At 41.0% G+C, this 8,525-nt stretch overlaps 1 protein-coding gene and 1 non-coding gene across 3 annotated transcripts in view; one reads left to right on the top strand and one right to left on the bottom strand.

The window, feature by feature from the left end:
- Window positions 1–8,525, top strand: part of ZNF704 (zinc finger protein 704) — a 178,797-nt gene that overhangs the window by 19,971 nt on the left and 150,301 nt on the right. The window lies entirely within an intron of this gene.
- On the bottom strand, window positions 410–482 carry TRNAT-AGU (transfer RNA threonine (anticodon AGU)). The gene has a single exon. It is a non-coding gene; the product is annotated as a tRNA-Thr (tRNA).

Genomic DNA, 8,525 nt, shown 5'->3' with positions numbered 1-8,525 from the left:
CAACAATACGGAAGTACATCTCCAGATAATTTCATTCACCCCCAACAACTGTCGAAGGGTTCTTGTCAGCAAAGCCCCACGTTGTTTCCCTGCCCTTCCTTTCCGGGTGCGGATCTTCCAGGAGATGATGTTCTAACCTTAGTGTCCTAGTACATTGGATGTATAACATAGAGTGTGTTTTTCAGGGGGTTCCCAGTTGCCTGAGGGCACTGGATTCCTTGCCCAGCTGTTGCTCTGCAAGTGGGATTGCCCTCTGGTTCATTCACCCCCTAAGGAAAGTAAGCCCCACCCTTACGTGGCTAGTTACATACAGAATCCTGAGCAAGCATGGATTTTTCCTCTCTCAGCTCTATCTTTTTGTTTGTTTGTTTTGGAGGGGGAAGTAATTAGGTTTATTTAGTTGGTTTTTTGGAGGTACTGGGGATTGAACCCAGGACCTCGTGCATACTAGGCACACACTCTACCACTGAGCTATACCCTCCCCCCTCAGCTCTTACTTCTAAATGGGAGTCCTGAGAGATCCCTGCCCGGGTCAGCTGGAAAAACAAAAAAAAATGTCCTAGCCTGTGTACTTGGCTCCTGCCTTTTTTATAGATCATGAGAGTAAACTTGCTCCTGTTTTCCAAAAACGGAACAGTAGCCCAACCTAGCAGGCCAATGGCCGGGGCCGATCAGGAAGCAAGCCTGCTCCGTCTGTCACCTGCTTTACGTCAGGCGCTTTCCCATGGTCCCCACCTGAGGTGTTCCTGTCAAATAGGGGAAACAAACATGTTTGCCAGTATTCACGGTCCAGCCTTTTGAGTTCTGTAGGAACGAGCTCAGAAGTGTTCCGGGAACCCAGCAAGGGGAAAGTTAACTACTTAGTGGAGTCCTCGTGGGCTTTGGAGTAAATGATGTTGGAACCAAGGCTCAGGGCTGAGAAGCAGATTGTAAAGTGGCGAATGAGGAGAATGACACTCTAGGCAAAAAGCAAAGCAAGAGGATACAACAGCGAGAAGCACGTAGCAAGTGCAGAGACCAGGGGACCAGAGGGAGCCTCGTGGCAGGACGGGGTGACGGCGACAAGCCTTAGTGCCAGACTGCGTCAGCTTTGCTGACTTTGCCGGTGACATGCCGTCACGTAGGAAGCATTGTCATTTTATAAGGAGGTTTTTGTTTTTTTGTAATTTTGGAGGGAAGGAGGCCATTAAGTACTTTTTATCCCAGGCATGTGTTATACATGACTTTTAAGTTGTGTTCCTATAAATACAGAAATAACAAGCTATGAAGAGATTGTAATAGCCTATCCATTCTGAGAAAAACAGTGTGCAGACAGGGAAGTTTCTACATTAGAGAATACAAGTCGAAAGCAAAAAAAGACAACTTTCTGGTGAATTTAACTCCATATCATGCATGTGATATATATAAAGCAAATAATGGGGCTGTAATTTAAAAGCAAGCCATGAGGCGGGGCAGAGATCAAGATGGCAGAGTAAAGGACGTGGAGCTCCCCTCCATCCACAAATACATCAACATGTGGAATGGTTCTCACAGAAGACCTCCTGAACGCCGGCAGAAGATCTCATACAACCAAAGCTGCAAGAAAGATCACCATGTAACTGGGTAGGACAAAAGGGAAACAAACAAAAAAAAGGAATCAGGACGGGTTCTGCGCCCCTGGCGGGCAGCTATGAAACAAGAAAGATTCCCTCTCCCTGGGAACCCCCTTCACAGGCTGGGAGATCCGCCTGGACAGATGGGGAGCCTCCGAGGCTCAGGGGAGACCTTACTGTCTGGCGGCAGCAGGACAGAGAAAGCCCAGCACAGACGGTCCTCGCCACCACCTTGCCTCACTTCCCAGCTTGAGACACGCACCTGCTGGTGTGTGCAGCCGCTGGTGCTGAAACTCGGGCTTCAGCAGACAGACCCGGGGACAGGACTCAGTCTGGGTGTCCGGAGATAGCCTGAAGGGTCTGCGGTGTGGTTAGAACACTCCCTCACACCATGTTCAAAACTGAAACTCAGAATGGCTTAAAAACTTTTTAAAAAGACAGGACTCCATGAATCTCCTAGAAGAGAACATAGGCAAAACATTCTCTGACATAAAATCTTAGCGATGTTTTCTTAGGTGAGTCTCCAAAGGCAAAAGAAATAAAAGCAAAAATAAAAGTGGGACTAATTAAACTTACTAGTTTTTGCACAACAAAGGAAACCATAAACAAAATGAAAAAAAAACTTACAGAATAGGAGAAAATATTTGCAAACAGTACGACAGATGAGGGCTTAATTTCTGAAATACATAAACAGCTCACGCGGTTCAATATCAAAAAAAAAAAAACCCAATCAAAAAAATGGGCAGAAGACCTAAATAGACATTTCTCCAAAGAAAACATCCAGATGGCCAACAGATACATGAAAAGATGCTCAACATCGCTAATTATTACAGAAATGCAAATCAAAACTACAATGAAGTATCACCTCACACAGGTCGGAATGGCCATCATCAATAAGTCTACAAATAATAAATGCTGGAGAGGGTGTGGAGAAAAAGGAATCTTCCTACCCTGGTGGTGGGAATGTAAGTTGGTGCAGTCACTATGGAGAACAGTATGGAGATTCCTTCAGAAACTAAAAATAAGAGTTACCGTATGATCCAGCAATACCACACCTGGGCATATATTTAGAAAAGATGAAAACTCTAATTCTAAAAAATACGTGCACCCCAGTGTTCATAGCTCAGCACTATTTACAATGGCTAAGACATGGAAGCAACCTTACATGTGTCCATCGACAGAGGATTGGATAAAGAAGATGGGATATATATATTTAATGGAGTATTACTCAGCCGTAAAAGGAATGAAATAATGCCATTTGCAGCAACATGGATGGACCTAGACTTAAGCTTAGTGATGTAAGTCAGACAGAGAAAGACAAATATCATGATATCACTTATATGTGGAATCTTAAAAAAAATGATAACAAGTGAATTTATTTACGAAACAGAAACAGACTCACAGACATGGAAAACAAACTTACAGTTACCAAGGGAAAAGGGGAGAGGGAGGGATAAATTAGGAGTTTGGGATTAACAGATACACACTAATATATATAAAATAGATAAACAACAAGGATCTACTGTGTAACACAGGGAGCTATATTCGATATCTTATAATAACCTATAATGGAAAAGAATCTGAAAAGGAATATATATATATATATATCAATATATATATATATATATCAATAATAGTCACAATTAAGAATGAATTTCTATCCAGTACATGATTAAAAAGCAAATATAAATAAAGGTACAAAATCAGCCAAGTTAAAAAAAAATTTGAGTAAAGTCCTAAGAAGTGACCATTGAATATGAATACAAAAAAAATTTCAGGAAAAACTGATATGAAATATAGCCAAACGAACTGAATGGAATCCCAGTGTTATAGTGCAATAATAGCACATATTTGACTGGGAGAGCAAGAAAAATTGATTTCTAAAAAAGAAACATATTTCATTGAACGTTAAGCTTTATAACAAGTTCCCAAGATGTTACAAAACTATTGTAAAAGTTTTAATCTTTATCCTCAGACCTTAAAAATCCATCATCTTCAGAGAAAGGTAAACAGTGCCTAAAAATCCACTTTCATTGCCAGAATCCAAATGATGTTCCTCGTTACTGGAACTCACCGCAGTGCAGACTGAGTCAGCCCCACGTGCAGAACCCCGCTTTCCAGCCCTTCACAGGGTTTTGTTGCGAAGTGTATGCTAGCAAGATGGAACTGAGTATGACAGTAATGCCTTTGTCATTGCTGAGCTGCAGATTACAATAGTAATAAATTTAAATCTTGTGTCTGAGGGAAATAATGAATTCCACCTCAGATAGGCTAGATGTATTTGCCATGTGTGGCTTATTTCTGTGAAGAAAAGGGCTTGGTCTCTCCTGGGATGTTTTGTGTGGTGGGCTTGCTGCGGAGCAGGTGGGGAGCAGGGTAGCGCAGGTATCTGGTAGCCATTAGCCGGTCATCCCTGTGGTGGTCCACCTTGTGCCCATAACATAGTATCCTAAGCGTGGAATGTATCTGGAGGTGGATCTGGGCATCTGGATAAGAAGTCTCTTTCTTATGGATTATTCTGTATAAATGAGGTTATTTGCCTTGGATTTGTTCAGATTTGCAGAATTGTGTGACAAACAGAAGTCTGTACCTTTTTTCTCTGGGTTTTTATTATATTTAAGTTAGAACCACATAATACTTACATTTAATATTCCCTTATTTTCTTAATATTATTCCATGTATCTTCAACTACATTTTTCACTGAAGTTAATTACTATATTAATTATTAATTATATATATAATTAAATTTAATTATATAACCTTAATTATTTTGATCACCCAGAATGGGATGGGACAATAATAAAATTGCTTAGTTTATTATTTGTGTTAAGAATTATGGTATAGTGGAAAATGCACAGGCCTGAGTCTTATTTTTGACCCAGCTCTTACCTAGCAGTGTAATCTTACTGCTTGCTCCTTTCTTCACCTGTAAATGGAAATAGACTATATATTCTTTTTTTTATTTTTACCTTTTTCTTAATTCTTGGAAAAAACTTTTAAAAGATAATTGTAAATTCACCCAGAGTTGTAAGAAATAGTACAGAAAGATCCTGTATATTCTTCACCCAGTTGCCTCCAGTGGGAACGTCTTGCATAATTCTAGCACAATATCACAACCAGGAAATTGGCACTAATGCAATTCATTGACTTCACGCAGATTTTACCGTTCTACATGCACCCGTGTATGTGCACAGCATTATCTGATGTGCAGATTCATGTGACCAACACCACAGTGAAGATGCAGAACAGTCCCACCGCAGAGACCCTTCGGGTTGCCTTTGTACAGCCACAGCTCCCTCCTTCCCACCTTGGCATCCCTCATCTCTAGAAACCACTCATCTGTTTTCCGTATCTGTATTTTGGTCATTCAAGAATGTTATACAAATGGAATCATACAGTCTTAACTCTTTGAGATTGGCTTTTTTCATGCAACATGATTCCCTTGAGATTCTTCCAAGTGTTGGAGGAGGTTGTGGAGAATGTGACCACCAGTTGACGTGTGGGTTGGAACTGGGCAATTGGAGGCTCCTCCCTGCTTGCCTTCTCTTGGGAATGTTCGTTCTGCCCACTGTTCCCACACTAGGAGCTGCTTCATGGATGTAGCCTTAAGAAAGTAAGGGGTTGCTAAGACCATCTACACTAAATAGTGGCTGAACCCTGTATAAACTCTTTTTTTAAGATTCTGTTGGGTGTATGTGGAGATCCACTCATTTTGCAGTCACCCAAGACAAGCCTAGTGTGTAACTTCCCTTGCTTACTAAAACCACCACCCACCAATCCGGAGTGGCTGCCTCTTTCTTCCGTCTCTTTTTGCTCTCCGTGTATGAGGACCAGTTCCAGATTTCACCTGGGGAGCTCCCATGGTTTCAAACCAACACCAAGTTGTTGCATGCATCAGCAGTTTGTTCCTTTTAATTACCGGGTAGTATTCCATGGTTTGGTGTTACCACCGCTGGTGTAACTAATTGAAGGACATTGGGTTTGTTTCCTGTTTGGGGCTATTATGAATAAAGCTACTGTGAACATTCATGTACACATTTTTGTACATGAATGTACATTTCTGTACGTTTTCTTTTCTCTCAGAAAAATGTCCACGAGTACAGTTGCTGGTTCAGTTATGGGAAGGGCATACTTCACCTCGTCTTACAAGAAGATGCCATCGTTTCTCCTACAGTGACGGTATCATTTTACACTCACACCAGCGGTGTGTTGTGAGTTACTTTCTGTGAGGTGTAGGTTGACTGGTTCGTGTTTTTGCCTGTGGATGTCCAACACTTCAGCACCATTTGTTTAAAAAAACTGTCTCTCCTCCATCAAACCGTATTTCCACCTTTGACAGAAATCAGTTGGACATGTTTGTGTGGGTCTTTTTTGGGCTCTCTGTTGTGTTCCCTTGAGCCCTGCATCTCTCCCTCTGCCAACGTCACACTGTCCTGAGTACAGTAGCTACAGAAGAAGCCTTTATACGGGGTGCGGTGACTCCTTTCACTTGATTCTTTTCTATCAAAATTGTCTTAGTTTCTAGGTCCTATGCCTTTCCATATACATTTTAGAATGAGCATATCTGTGTGTATAAAAACCTTGCTGAGATTTTGACGCCTTTATTATGTGGAGTCTTTCAGTCCATTGCCATGATGTGTCTTTCCATGTATTTCTTCCTTCGTTTCTTTCAGTGGTGCTTTTGAATTTTCTGGAAACAGGTTATTCTATATATGTTTTTGCTAAACGTATACCTAAGTATTTTATTTTATTTGGAGTAATTGTAAGTGTAACTGTGTTTTAAATTTCAGTTTCTGTGTGTTTGTTGTAAGTATATAGAAATGTGATTTTTTTTTTTGCATTGTTAAATCTTGTATTCTGTGATCTTGGTGAGGTAGACTTGGCATCTTGTTACCTCTGAAAATCTAAAAGGATATTGACCAATTGTCTTTTATGTCCAATGAAGATGGAGTGAGTGGAAACCAGGTTAAGTCCAACCAAAAGAAAACCCAAAAAACTTCAGTAAACTGGCTAGAAATGCCTCCTTTGAGAGCTCTGATGATGCTATAGTTATAGCATTTTTCATGGAAGACTTACTACTTGGTTTAGATAACCTATTTAGTTCCCCAGCAAACCCCAAAGACCTCTTGATTCATTTAAAAATGTACTGGTAACAGTATCTTCCAAGTAGAAGTGTTAGGACCTGAATGTCTGTGTGTCTGTGTGTGTGTGTGTGTGTGTGTGTGTGTCTGTCTGTCTGTCTGTCTGTATGTGTGTGTTATTAAGTGTCTGCTTTAAAAGCTGGGTTACTCAGTAAGTCTGGTATGCCTTTTAGTTTGTACCCTCCAAGATAAAATATCTATTATATTTAAAGTTTCTGCTTGGGAAATGAATAGATGCTGCTGGAAACTACATGTCAGTTTCACTTAAGAGCCCACTGCTACACCAGTGAAGAGTGTGTAAGTCACTGTCAATGAATTGAGTACATCAGTGAGATCATGGTGGCCCTGGATTGCCTAGGCAGGGATGCAAATCTCTGCAAAACCGAAAGGTTGATTTAGTCATGCATGATTCACGAACAGTGTTTCCGGATAACAATCCAAGGTAGCTGCTTCAAACTCTTCAACATTCAGCACAAAACCCAACGGTATAGAAAACAACAAGACAGTCTTCATTTTATTTATTGTATTAGTAGAAGTGAATGGTGCAACATAGCTTTTGGTGTCACAGAGGTTAGGGGCTTAGCCATTTTACTTTAGCAATTTTTATTAAAATCTTCTAAAATTAAAGCACGTACTTCCTTCCCCACTGAAGATGAACCACTGGGGTTTCATGTGGAGAACTTCATGTCATTCAGGGCCATTAGCACCTGAGTGAAACTGCCCCAGATTGCTGTAATTTTGCAGATTTTTGTGTGTTCTTCTTCTCTTTGTGGTATTTGGGTGTGCCTCTGCTGTTTCAAAATCTTGCTTTATAAGCAAGTCTGAATTCATGATCCTGAAGGAAGTTTCTTACCATTTTACTAACAGTAAAGCCCACAGTTTTTAAGATAGAGAGTTTCTTTCTCCACACTGAAAGATCTTTCAAATTCTTGGCAATGTTTGCAGAAGTTTGCTATGTAGACGAGTGGAGTACTTCTACCCTTGGAAGAGGAAGGCAGAGTATTGGAGTAGACTCACTCTTCTTCGTTCTGATGGAAGCCAGAACAACATTAGTGTGAGAAAGGTAAATAGCACAAGTCACATCAACACCACTTTTAATCAAATGCTTGAACTTCCGAAATGTAGCCAAGACTCTTCTTATCGGCAGGGTCAGCTTCCGGTGTGAGGAAGCTGAAGTGCAAGTGCAGGAAATGACCTGCATTGGGTTTGGCATCAAGAAGGCCCTGCTGATGACTGTGTTTGTGTGGAGCCCCGTGGGAGCAGAACCAGCACAGAAGTGAGGAAGGGTGTGACGTAGATGCTGCAGGGCCGTATGTTACTAAGTGTATGTTCTTCTGTGTGAGTTAGGTTTTGGTGGTCGTAAGAGGCCAAACATGTATTGAGGAGAGCATACATATATAATAAGCAAATAGAACAGAGAAGAAGAGAATAGGTCCCCTCTGCCTTCCATTTGTAAATCTTCACCGTAAGCATCCCAGGGACTCCAGGCTTTCTTGAAGTCCAAGTCAAGAAATATTTCACATTTGCAACTATTTTTTAAAACCAAGAGTTTTGATCATCTCCACATAAAATTTTAACAGCTTATTTAGTTTGGAGATAGATTTTTTAAATGTAGAAGCTTCAAGGTGAAGTAAAATGAGGACAGCAGCTTTTTGTTTCCTGCCTTCAGATCTCTAAATGCCTGGTCAGATCCCAGACTCCCAAAGTGGGACGGTAAATCCGTTGCTCTGGCCGACTCTGCTGGTGGTGCTAGGGAAGTAGAGAACACAAATGCTTCTCATTGGCTCCCTCT

This window comes from Camelus bactrianus, chromosome 29 (genome assembly GCF_048773025.1).
Source record: "Camelus bactrianus isolate YW-2024 breed Bactrian camel chromosome 29, ASM4877302v1, whole genome shotgun sequence".
Taxonomy (NCBI): domain Eukaryota; kingdom Metazoa; phylum Chordata; class Mammalia; order Artiodactyla; family Camelidae; genus Camelus; species Camelus bactrianus.
This window is presented reverse-complemented; position numbering and strand designations above follow the sequence as displayed.